This window comes from Phodopus roborovskii, unplaced genomic scaffold (genome assembly GCF_943737965.1).
Source record: "Phodopus roborovskii unplaced genomic scaffold, PHOROB, whole genome shotgun sequence".
Classification (NCBI taxonomy): Eukaryota; Metazoa; Chordata; class Mammalia; order Rodentia; family Cricetidae; genus Phodopus; species Phodopus roborovskii.
Window position 1 is genome coordinate 6,790,734 of NW_026126648.1, and position 14,263 is coordinate 6,804,996.

Genomic DNA, 14,263 nt, shown 5'->3' on the forward strand with positions numbered 1-14,263 from the left:
TTCTTTCTGAATTTTGAGTATCTTCTGTTGTAGAATAATAATAATAAAAAAGACTATTAAGAGCAATAAATTATTTTTAAGAAATCAATATTTAGTAAATCCTGTTATGTGTTTAAGGACCAGACGCGTTCTCTATTTTGCCTTTAAATTTTTTGTGATCCAACTTTAAATACGTTCTCTGTTTGCCCTGGGTCATAGACATGACTGAAACATGTGGTTTCTTGTCTTACTTGTTAAAAGACAACACTGCAGATTTCATGTTGAGGATTCATTGATCTCCCTCACCCTCTGGCCTGACCAATCTTGTTATCATGAAGATAGTTTTCCTCCATGAACTTCAAATTGCATCTAAAATTAGTGAAGCTTTTGTATCTTATTCAGACACTGTGGGTAGCCCATCAAAATATAAGCTGTGTTCCTCTCTTTTCTTTTCTTTCTTTTTTTTTTTTCTTTACTTCTCTTTGGGAGAGAGCATTTCCAACAAACACATGATGCACCCCAACATCATGGGAGGCAAATTTCAGCATAGATCTATAAGACTTAAAGATGACCATGGGTCATTGCCTTCATGCTGTGGTAAGTACTGCATCTACAATTTTGGAACCCGAACTGGTGCTTTAGAAATGAGGGGTTTTTATTAAAAAAAAAATAAAGAAAGAAGAAAGGAAGGAAAGTAGGGAGGAAGGAAGGGAGGAGGAAATGTAGCAGAATAATTCTTTCTGTGCAGCAAAATCAGTTTTTGTAAAGGACTCTGAGAACTATGATGGTTGGGCTGGCAACACTTAAAGCAGCAGAGGGGGAAGTTGACACTATTGGGGTAAAGTGTTTGGATCAGTTACAAAAAAAAAGGAAATCTTTTCATGCCTTTAGATGTGAGCTAACAGTAGGTAATGATCATGTGTCCTTTTTTGATGGCTGTACTGAGAACTTCAATCACTGTAGTCTCAGATCTGTTCTATAGATGACCTAGAATAGACATGTAATATAATGTGACGATTCTAAATTTGTACCTGTGTGACAGACATTTTCCATAATGTGAAAACTGCTGATTTGATGGGGCTACATTAAGATTTGTAGGTGAAAGTGTAACCCTGTTGGCTGAACTATGCTGAAGAGGGAAAGTGAGCGATTAGTTTGAGCCCTCGCTGGCTCTTTTCCACCTGCCAATTCTACATGTATTGTTGTGGTTTTATTCATTGTATGAAAATTCCTGTGATTTTTTTTTAATGTGCAGTACACATCAGCCTCACTGAGCTAATAAAGGGAAACGAATGTTTCAAATCTACTTCTGCTTTTCTTATTTGTCGGAACCAAATTGTTGGCATGTTTCACAGATTAGTACACATCGTTGCTTATTATTCAATTTCCTCTCAGGCTCTCCCCCTTTCTCCCTGCTTTTCTGTATTAATGGATATGCTTTAGTTCTGAGGACATGGGCACCTCCCCTGTTTTGCCTAGTATTTTTTTTAAGTGTAAAAGGCAGGTGTGGTTGATTTCTATAATGAAGGTTGAGAAGGCGAGATTTGGGACTTTGACAAATGCCTTAGCTTTATCTGTGCAAGTAACCCTGAAAAGTACATAATTTTAAGGATGAGCTATGGCCTGCAGGGTTATCAAGTAAATATGGGTCATGTGCGTGCCAATGACATGCATCAGGATAAAGGCCCTGTCCTATTCATGTTACCAGGTTGTATACGGAATGGGTGGGTAGCTGCAGGTGGATCCTGCTGTTTGGCTGTCTGTTGAGCCTGGTAGCTAGTGATGGTCTTACAGATAGAAAGCACCATTATTACTACAGCCTCTCCTGATTTCATATGGTCCTCTGCACTCAGCCGTTGGCTTTTCAGGAACAGCATAAGCATAGCATTGGGAGAATCACAACTCTCCCATCCACCCCACCTCATCTTCAAGAGAAAATAACGTTTTTGAATATTGGAATGTGATGGAACTACATTAAAATGCACTAAAAGTCTGTCAACTAACAGAGGGAACACTCTGTATGGCGGTACTTTGGTTCTATACAAATAGTTAAACTCATTAATACACTTTGTCAACATTTAACATGAAAAATAGCATAATGTTAAGTCATGCAAATATCCCATTCACCTACTATTATAGATCCTAGTTATTTCTGAGATCCAGAGAGTGTATCAGAGCTGACTTTCCTTTCCAACCTCACTTACGTTATATTGGGCATCTTTTCATCTTCTGATTGGAAGTAGCCAGAATGTTAAAATAATGTATGTGCATCTGAAGGAGCTAACTACTATTCCAATAAACCTTTCTGGGGATAGCAGATAGATACTGGGAATTTTAAGCAGTCTTAGCTGCTACCTTGGTATTGGAACAACTTCATGGAAGATAAAGGATTTGTTTCATACTGCCTTCATAATGTTAAACCACTTCTAACTTTGATGATACTATTGGCAAAAATCATTACCAAAACCAAAAAGTAACTGAATGCTTGATAGGAATGGCTTATTTGTCTCATGTCAAAAGTCTCCCATATTAAAATGGGCTAAATTTTATACAATGTGACATTGAGTTTAAATTATTCTGTTGAAATTCTTTTTCAACATTGCCAGTTTTCTCTTTTCTGTGGGGTTATTTACCAAATCACTGTATGCAATTTGCAGCCCAAATATTATTATTACACTCACTTGATACTAGTGTTACTAGGTGTACAGTATGAATTATGGAATATTTTAAATAAAGTCAACTTTTTACAGTGTTTATATTAATCTCATTTTGTGCAATTTCTCTTTGGCCCTTCTTTTCTTTTTTTTTTTTTTTTTTTTTTTTTAGCATACTGTATACCATTATAAATCAATCTTTGTGCTTTATTCAACAAATAGAGTAATAAAGAAGGTCACAACTCAGAGAGAAGTTCCTTGGAGGTTTGTACCATCATGATTTAAATCTCAGAAAGATTTAATCAAAAGCCGAATTAATCCCTGAGGAAAAGATGTTGTATAGATTCCATTGATGGGTACAAAGCAACCTATTTCTTTTCCACTGCTCTCTGGTAATGTGTTGAGGAAAAACACAGCTTTTGTGTGAGAAAGGACACAGATTCCTTGGTAGGAGAAGGCTAACATTCAGTCCTGTTCGGGTCGGCCTTCGTCTCTTCCATGATCATTTCATTCTGCTTATTGAGACACTGTCAGTGTTTCTAACACACAAAGTTACATGTCCTCTACCAGCCTGTTCTCAGCTATCCCATGTGATTCTGTAACTACACACCATCCCTGAAGCTGCCCTCCAGTGAAGCATGTGGAATGTGTGGGTCACGTGGGCTCCTTTCCAGGTCTCCTCTGGGCAATCAGGTGATTGCTCGAGGGCAAATTCTCAGCATTCAAGGGTACCAGGGACTTGCAGAAAGAAAGGAACATAAAATTAGAATATTTCCAAGACCAGAATCTACATAGCCAGGCGCCCTGATGAAAGGCAAGAGGCTGCCACCCTCCCAAATGCCTTCTTGCTGTCCACAATTCCATAGTAATGCAACCATGTCCCTGTTAGCTTAGCTTAACGTTCCTTGCCTGTGACCAGAAGACTCAGAGATGCAGCTTAGTGGAATTAATTAGTTGGAAAAAAGTGAGAGAACTTTTAGAGGAGAAAAATCGAACGATCCTGTAATGTTTTCATGATTGAATTAAATGAATGTAATTATACATGCACATATGCACACCAAGGCATTATTATACTCAGGAATCTTAAAATATTATATTGTTTCAAATTTATGCATATAGCAGTTACTGTCGGCAATGAGCTAGTGTGATATTTGAATTTGCATATTGACCATTTTCATATATTTTCATATATTAACTTCTAGTAGGAAGAAGCTGAATTATTAGTGAACATGCTAGGGTGCTTGAGAAAAAATATTGTGCTTTAGCTGGGCTTTGAGCATCAGGGCACTTAGGAACATTATGCCCCCCTCCCCTCCACGCACGCACGCCTGCATGCACACACACATAGTTCTGATGGATTTTCAACAAGATGACATTCAAGTGAAAGCTGAAATTAAATGGGAAGGAAAGAATGTTAAGTGGTAAAATCCTAAATAGCTTATTAGACTACTTAATTGGAGGGAATTTATTTTTGTAGCTTTTAGGTGCTCTGTAGTAGTCAAGTTTCTTTGTAACAATACTAACTGATGAGAGAAGCAGCAGCTATGGCTATGTGGTTACCATACAAGACCCTCCAGCAAGGCGTTAAGGAAATTCACAGGTACTTTCCTTTGATTGACTTGGTGTTCCTGATAATTTGCTCCTGTCTTCATTAGCATTACCACTTTCTCACTCCATATCCAATCAGGGTTCCTCACTTGTTCTTACAAAGGCTTACTTAATACTTGGAAAGTAAAGCTGTTCTTTCTCTTCACTTAACCACTTAGCGGGTTTTCCTTTGATAAGCACACACCCTCTCATTAAATGTTTCATAAATGCCTCTGCATTTTCAGGACTCAGTGGCCACTGTCACAGAATGAGGTTCATTTGCCCTACAACGCAGGGAAGGGAAATTGGTAATATGCATATTTAATATGTGGTATGGGTGCATTGCTTTCTTATAACTCCATGATCAAACCATATATGATCTCATTTTCTTCTGTGTACTGATATGGAAAAGGCACCCTTGTCCATCCTGGTGTTAATTTAGTGAATGACTCTTCCCTGGGTCAATGATCTGAGTTGCAATGGAGATTTCCACTGGGAAAATATTAGAAGGAAAGCTTTAGTCTCACTACCCTTTATTCATCTTCAGCATCTGGGGTGTAGGAGGTGCCTATGTCTGTGCTAGGTTTTGCCACTTTCAATAGCAGGTGTGCTGCAGCACAGAAAGGGACATGCAAATGCCTGAGCCCAATGAATGAAATAATTCATAGAGAGCTCACAAGAGGTCCTTTGTCACATGATGCCAGTATATTACACAATCACATGGCCTTAGTGGAAAAGTCATCTGAAGGAAACAGAAAGAGTAAATAGAAGGTTAATCAAACCCCTTTCAACATCATCTACAAAGCAAGGGAGGAAAAGATATCTTGGGTCTTATTTGCCTTTGATGTCTACACATTCCTTGAGGTCACATAAGCAGAAGCGGTTATAAAGGTAGGTAGCTGACCGATCAAGAAGAGAGTGGACATTGTAAGTCTAGTTTCATGTATGGGATAGTCTCTGCTTGCTAACAGGATCTGGCTAGCTCTTAGAAAGATAGGAACATACGCAGTTATTTCAGATACAACATTTAAGCATTAATTTTGTACAGTTATAAAGTACATGGTTCACCCTACACAAAAGGCATTCCATATTTTATTTATCTTTCAGAAAGATTTCTTTTTTCTTCTTCTTCTAATGGTTCAGAAAGATTCCTTTTTTCTTCTTCTTCTAATGGTTCATTTTTGCCATTTCCAACTAGCTGTTTGCAACAAGGACTCTTGGCAGACTTTCAGTATTTAGAAGTTAACATTAACTTCCCTTAAAGGCCGTATTTATTAGTTATCATGAGCATGTGCAGACTGTGGTACTGGGGATATGGAAAGACATTTTCCTCTTAATTAGCCATGTAAATTTCATTTAGAAACAAGATCAACTTAAGAGAGTCCTTTTTTCACTATGAGATGTGCCCGGTTGTTGCTCGTTCCTGAAATTTGAACTTAGATAACGGTGTGGCTGGACCTGAAAGTTTTCCTTTCATATCCTCCATTCAAATTAAGATATATCTTTCACTGAAGAAGGCATACATGAAAAGCTACCTTAAGTTGAAACTCCAGATAAGGGGGTTGAGAGAAATTGAAGATAATGAAAATTTCAGAGATGGTATCAGCTAACACTTATTATGGATTATCATCTCAGCACTCACTTTGCCTAGCTGATTAGAATGCACTTTCTTAGTTCATATAACCAAAGGATAAGGAAGAAAAATAACCCTTCCCATTTTATAGATGAGGAAATGGAGGTCTGAGACAATTACTGTCTAGAACAGGGCAAAGTTGAACTGGCCTCAAAACTTATTTCCCTATCATTCAATGTATAATGCCCCCAGGAATAAAATATTGCTCTTCAAAGAGAAAAAAAGTTCGGCCAGAGATAATTGACTGTTTACATATTTGTGTAGTATTGTTTCCATCTGATTGGATCAAAGCTCTTCATAGTTCACTTTCTTCCATTCCACACTGATGAAATTCCAACATTCAGAACATTGCAACCTATACGAGGAGCAGTAAGGGATAGATGGAAATCCTGTTCAGCATCTAGCTACCAGTACAAAAAGTCTTGTATTGAAATGTGAATTTCCTAAGGGCAGCAATAGGCCATCCAGGGCCCCTTTGGAGGCCTCATTCACACATGCACTTTCTTACTTTCCATGTTGTCTAAGGTGTTGTTGCACAATAATGGGAAATGGGGATTTTATCCCAATAAACATATTAGAAGTTGAATGAGTAATTCAGTCAGAAATTGTCCCATGCAGATAATATCCGAGCCTTCACCTTTGAGAGGTATAGGAAAATGCAGAATTCTATAACTTCCTTTATGAGCTCAGGGATCACTTTGAACTAGTCTGTCTGCTGATCCAGCATTGTAAGAGAATATTGTGTAAAGTGTAATTTTCAACCAATGTGTATCATTTTCAGACCATCTTAATGTAGAATTATCATAAATCAGAACCAGTCACATGACCAGTGTCTATGAAGATGGAGGCCAGAGTTCCTCTATGAGAGGAAGGATCATGTGCTGTGATCATATGGCATACAGCCTCCTTCAGAAGTATTGTACTTGCATGAACTAACGTGTGTATTTGCAGCATTTTCTAATTAAAACTTCATATGGCTTGCTGAAGAATCTCTAATAGATCTGTGTTATAGCCAATGTTAATCCAATTATTACACTACAGGAGACTTGGTGGCTAAATATGCTATTTCCTTACCACCGAGGAATGAAATAACAAAAACGTCATATACAGTAGCTCTTTATGATTTTTAAGCAACTTGAGAAGCTTCTGGATTAAGACTGGGGCACCTGACAAGCACTGGACATACTGAGAAGAAATCATTTGACCAGATATTTCTTATTCCTATGGCTACATTGATGTGAGTGGGTCATTGAGAACACCTGAAGAGTTCTGTAATATTTGCACCTGGATTTCTCACTACTATGCTAACCTTACATTTTACTTACATTTTAGGTTTACTATGAGGGAGAAGGGGGCTCAGTATTCAATATTACAAAGTCCGGATTTCATCCCAATCTGTGGCCAGGCTCAGGGAGAAGAAAGTCCTCTAAAACTGAGACATAGTGAAGAATGGGAAGTTAGTCATTGTTTTTTTAATCTTCGGAAGTCTTTGAACTGTCATTTAAAAAAAACAGGGACTTCGGGTTTTCATTGTGGGTGAAAAGCTGTCATTAATTGACAATAATCTTATACATATATACAATGACAGGGATGAGTTACATGAAGCTGCCCCTCAAACTGATAGTATTTCAACATTTTATGCACTATATTTAAAATTGTTCTTTCTTTTTATTCAGTTTCCTTTGTATTTTATGTTTTTGGGTTTTTGCCCACATGTATGTAAGTACATAACATGCATGCAGAGCATGAGTACAGCAGAGGAGGATGTTAGGTCCCACGGGACTGGAATTACAGTTGTTAGTAACCATGTGGGTGCTGGGAGCTGAACCCTGGTCCTCTACAAGAGTAGCAGTGCTCTTCATTGCTGAGCCATCTCTCCGTCCCAAATACTGGTCCTAAAACAAGGCAATTTTGTCTTTGTTTCCTTTCCATCTACTCAATGGATTCTATGTATTTGTTTTTCATTTACGTTTTCTTTTATTACGTTTTCTTGTATTCAAAAGTACAATAGAGAATCACATGGTATCTTTGGAAAGTTTCGTAATATTCTCCTACTTTTCACCCCCTCTCACAATCTGCCAATTTTGTCTCTTAATACAAAAATGTAAGCAGGACAATTGAGCCTTTTGAGGAAGATGGACGGAAACCCTTCTTCCAGGTGTGTGGAGTTGTCTTAGAAGTTTGCCCCTCTCCTAGCTGATCACTCTTTACTGCGCTCTTGACATTGCTTTTTGTTTCCATTTGGCCCATGATTATAACTGTTTTTACCCAATAGCTGTAAAAGTCTTTGACCATTTGGCCCATGCCTTTGCCTAGTTTATGGATTGTTATAAAGTTATTCTGAAAAGAAAGAATGTGATAAAACCATAGCAGAAAGTGAAACCCAAATCCTAGATGTGTGTGTGTGTGTGTTGTTTTGTTTTTTGTTTAATCATAGATTCTGCTAGACTCTTCAGATCACCATCTTCAAATACATGAGCATGGCCATGCCCTTCCAGGCAGGACACTTGGCAGCCCAGCACTGAAGAAATGATTTCTCATAATAGAACCAATTAAACTACTTACTAGCTTGAGCACATGTTTCTGAACTTTAGTTAATTGAACTGCTTCAAATTAAATATGTTTCTAAATTGTTCCAAAGTACTTCATGTATACAGGTAAAAATGTAAACAAACAAACAAAAAAAAACTAAACAAAAATGATTGAATTCATTTGGAATGTGCAAAGACATACAGAACTGACATTTAGATCTATGATCACTATGCTGTATGTACCTTAAAACTTATTATGGGCTTGTTTCCCATTTCTTTTGCTGAATTCCACTTTGAAACTCCTCAATAGTGATTTGATACTTGAAAATATAAGTCAGATTGTGCTCAGAAAGAAAACTGTCTGCACCAGTGTTTCTCTACCAATTTTGACAGGAAACAATGGCTTCATAATTCATTTATGGGGCCAAGAAAGAGGGGAACTGTTGAAAGGAAGTTGAGCCTAATGGAGAAAGTGCAGTATTTTATTTTATTCTCAGAAAAATGGGATCAAAACTGGATTATGGGTCTGCTTACTGTTGGTTCATTGCAGGGTATCACCCATGATATGCTGGTCCTTTTGTATCTGGAGCCACTGCATAGTCTCAATGAATATCTAAATTTTAGAATAGGATGACCTTGAGGGAAAAAGTTTGATGTTCCTCCACCCCATTACCTACTGCACACATAGAAAACATTCAGTTTACATGGATTGTCATTGCTACAGATTTCCTAGACCAGGGGAAAGGACTGAATAGGAGTTGTTTGAATAACTTGGGTGGGTTGCAAACCTCTTGACAGCTTAGTGAGTGATCTTGAGTAATAAGTCACCCAAAATTCATGGTAAGTATCATGGCCCTCCAACAACATGCTTCTGCTCCCAATAAAACCCAAGGAGAAGTGAAATCATGCACTGGTTGAGTTTGCACACTTCATGTGAACATATAAAGAGGCTTGAAGAATTGAAACTGACTTCAGTGTGTGGTTATCTGAGAACATAAACAGGATGCCCAGAGACACAGATGTTAAGAACCTGTCTTCAGGTCACACAGTGGGACAGAGCAAGTGAGAACAGAATTGTTTCCATTACAAGAGAAGTCTCTTGGCATCACAGAATACCAGAACATGAACTAGAAAGTTCTTAATAAAAACATACTCATATAGAAAAACCTGAGTTATAAGGACCACAAAAATAACTAATGTCCCATCAGATGTGGCCTGAAAAAAATCAAACGAACAAACAAAATAAGATCAAAAGAGTCAGACAAAGACCGAGGCCCAAATAAGCATATGAAAGACACTTTCTGGCACAGGTAAAAACTAGACACCCTGTCCTGTTTTCCAGTGTCACCATGGAACAGAGAAAGCATAAGCAGGAAAGTGTCCTGTGAATGACTTAAAAGGAGTCAGTCTGCTAGGCACAGCATATTTGAGCTTCCAGACTTTTCCCAGCTATGGTGTACTTCCTAGCTTAGTAAACAGTCTCTGCTTCTACCATGTGTCCTTGTCCGGTATCTTCCACTTAGACAGGAGAACCAAGGGACCCTAGTGGTGCCTACCCCTGTCTATCTACACCACCTCCTCCTAGTGCCTACCCCCGTCTATCTACACCACCTCCTGCATACCTTACAATTAACATCAAGAGTGAAAAATTTAGTGACTTGTGTACACTAAATTAAGCTGGAAAAAAATTATACCATCTTTAGTGTGTTCTTGCTTAGTTCATTTCATGATGAGAGCTAGTTGCTTTAGGGCATGAGTGAGGGAATTATGGACACACAAATCCTCACTGCCTGGTGAAGATAGGAAACAGAGGTCCTTTGCGCTTAGGGAAAGGATACACACACACAATGTGCCATCAACTTCACAATCAAGACTGGATTTAAGTAGGTACCTTAAAACATTTTCTGAACATGGGCTTTAAGAACCTTGGCAATTATCTGCGGGGCAAATTTATTCTTTCCTACATCCCAAGGAATGCCTACTCGAGAATACAGACATGTATAATGTTTGACAAACCGAAAGAATTACTACTACATCTCAAACAGCAATTCCATCATGAAAGTGACTAAAATAAGCTCACAAGCTCCGCTGTTTGCAGGTTAAATGAGTGCACACCATGACTTGAGTGAAGAACGAGGAAATGTCAACAGGCGTGTAGAAAGGTTTGCCCAACTAAGAAAAGAGGGAAGACAGTGAAGATTCTACAGGCACTGAGATAGCCCGTGATGTATAGAACGGTGCAAACAGGAGTAGTAAAAATTTTCTTTTTCCAAGTATGCTCTTCAATTTAGAGCCTCCACAGTTTTGGTAACCACCTGCTTAGAAACACCACTATTCAGTAAGCTAATGTGCTATTTATACTACAGGCTCTCCTCTGTGCCTAGATTTTAGACCTCACACCTTCTTTCTGATTTGCTCATCTAGCACCGACACTGTCAAAACAGATTCAGAGTTGTTAGTTTTTCCTGGCATTGGTACGGATGTTGGCTGATTGATAATCAAGTAAAACTGGGTAGAATATGATGGTTACCTAAACCAACCCCAGAAAATGTAATTTACAAACTACTTATAAAGTGTTGTTCTCCTGAAAATCATATAAATGATAACTTACTACTCTTTATTTGGAAAAATGATCCTTCCAGATTTTTCTGAGAAGGTGCATGTAGGCAATATGGAATAGTCTTAATTTTTTTCCCCCATGGCTTATTCATAGAACAGCCTAAGCCAGAAAACACTGTTAAGATGGTGCTGTGAGTCCTCAGTTAGAGCCAGAAGAACCACAGTGAGTTAACCTCATGTGATCTGTGCAGAATGTGGGTTATCATCAGAGCCATGACTTCCTATGGCTTATGTCACCTCTGGAGGAGAACACAATGTGCTTCCTCCTTCTATGCATCACAAGATTAGCTTTGTTACTCAGATTCAAATTGTTTGGATTATAGGGTACTCAGGCTAAGCATCGTGGTTCTATACCCAGCAGAATCTTGAGTCAGCCAAAGGGGGCTCCTGAGAATGTAGATACATAGCCATTCTTTCTGTCATTTTGGGCACCTCTGGTGGTTACTGTTGTAAGGGTACATCCTTGGGGACCTACAGATTTCTGCTGATCCTGGCAGCTTAGAGAATCTGGAAATGTAGTGGAAAAAAAAAAGACTCTTTTGTACTCAAATAGATGAAGCCTGGGAATAGTTGCTCAAGCTTTCCAAATATCTATTTGAAAAAATGTCTCATTTCTGCTATTTCTCTGGCCAAATGAATTGCCACATTCATGTGCATCCCTTACCCAGCAATCTGTTTATCAAGAAAGAAGCCTGTTGTCTCCCAATTTCTGCTTTCCAGGTGACTGATATTAATTAGTTTGCAGCAGGCATGGTTTATCTCTGACTCAAACCAAAGCATATGAAAGTTCTTGCTTGCAGTAAGATTTTTTTTTCTCCTACAATGAATGGGATGAAGATACTTATCTGAGAGAACAGGTTTCAGTTGGAGCTTCCATCAGCAGTACTTTGAAATGCATTGTTAGACTATGGCTGATCCAGGTAAGGAATATAAACAGCATGTCATATTGTGGCTGTATTAACTTCTTTCTAACACAAGACATGAGGCCCTGGTATAATGCTAGGCTTGCTATTCAGGTAGAAAGCACCGGTTCTCTAAATAACCATAGAATTACTTCTCAATTACAGGCATTTCTTCAAAGATATTGCCACGTTCACAAATGCAGTAGCATTATATTTGTCCCCAAATATAGACAACAGAACTTTAAAACCAACCTACTCTTTCCTGAGTATTAATAAAATCCCCTACCACAATCCCTTTAATGGTGGAATGCAAGTGAAGTAAGCAATGAACTTCAAAATAGAAGCAGACGTTACTAGGGTTACAGAATGTGACATAACTACATCATAGTATATGATGCTAGATTTACTCATTTATTTTCATCTTGTAGCCTCAGTGTCTTCAGTAGATAAATGGGAAGACAAAGTCCATTTGATGGAGGTGGATAGGGCATCTCCTTTCATCATCTGACCAGAAGAACCCGGAGGACAGTGTGCATGCACAATTACTCCCTCCTCTTAGTGGCAAATGAGCAATGTCTTTACAAGAATGGAAAATTAAGGCAAAGTCTAAGATAGAAAAGATGGCCCTCCCAACACGTTTGTAGAGTCCCCCCTGCAGTATTCTCCACATTGAGGCTCAAGGAAATAAAAACAAAAGTAAAGGCAAACAGAGCAATTCTGGCTTGGGTTGGAATCTAGAACTCAGGCTTTTAGTTCTTCCTGTATACTGGTCAGTGGCAACCACCTCATAAATGTGAATGTCACCTACTACACTCTAGAATGAAGAGGCAGACAGCCCTAGGTAGTGGCATCTCAGGAAAATGGAAGGTTGTATTTGTCTTTTAACATTCTGGGTTTTCCTTGATACTAATCTGCTACTCTGTATTCCCCTCTATTAACCTCTTTCTTTTCTCTACTTGAATCTCTTATGCTGACCCCTAGGTCCTTATTGGCAGTTGTCTTCTCTTCTGCACCTTCTCCTTGAGATATACCATTGACTGTGGAGCATTGACTTCCCTGAGACTGTGGAGATGACTTCTAAATCTATTTGTCTAATGGAAGTCATCTGAACTTTAAAAACATAGCAACCTGAGTACTGGAAATACCATTTTGAGTTTCTCCCTGAAGTATAAACACAGTCAGGCTCCAAACTGAAAACATCAGTTAAATTCCTCTTTTCAGAGTTTGTCAAACAAATTGAAGTAGGCAAAATGATAGGAGTCATGATAAATTCCCCTGCATTTCATAACCACAGCAGATTAATTACCAGACCTTGTTGATTTTGCTTTTCAAAACCCCTCTACAAGCTCCCTTTTATCTTTCAGTCATTGTGAATATCGGTATATGCTTTTACATATCCTTCTACATACAGTTGCACACTCATTAATAGACAGTACTCCTCATATTAACAAAACTTAGCAGAAGTTGCCCCTTCTTGTTGGAATGGTTTCTATTATTTCTAACAAAGTGTGTATGTTTGCAGATGGAGTAAGCATCAAGTCTTTTGAGTGAGGCTTTCCTACAATAAAATACTTGGTCTAGTCTATATAAGTCCTGGGGTATTACTTTTAGGATGGAAATAATAATATTTCCTGAATAGCATGTTCTAAAGATCAAATGTGACATATTTAGAGCAATACATAATACAGGATAACTAATACTTGTTCTTCTCAGCTGAATCCGCAGCTCCTTTTCTGCCCCTCCTCATCCTCAAGCACGGCTTCATGTCCATGTTGTCTGAGCTCTGTGCTGGCACAGGTGTGGAGTACTTGTCACTCTGTATGATGCACAACAAAGCTGCCATAGAGTAGATGTTTCAGTCCAGACCCAATTCAGATGCTGCTTGTGGGAGTCTCTGGTTGAACATAAAAGATCTCTTGGTATCACACATTGCTCTAAAACAGTAGGTTCTGATTCTATGTCCCTGGCAAAGTTCCTCCTTCTCCAGATGCTCCCCTCTGGAAGTGAGGGTTGACATTAATTACATCATTCATCTCCCACCCCTTTCCCAGCTTCACGTAGTCCGGTTCAAGGAGCCTTTGTGAGTTAATGAACGGATTAGAAATAGAGGAATGGTTCTTTCTTTCACTGCTGTTTTCTTATCTTCTGTTCCCTCTTACATGCTCCATTTTCTTTCTGAGCACCGAGTAGAGGGGCTGGAGGGATGACTCAGCATTTGAGAGAGCTAGCTGTTCTTCCAGAGGATCTGAGTTGACTCCAGACAACCCTGGCAGGCAGCACACAACTGCCTGTAACTCCAACCCTGGAAGATCCAATCAATGCCTTCTTCTAACCTCCACAGGTGTGGGCGTGTGCACA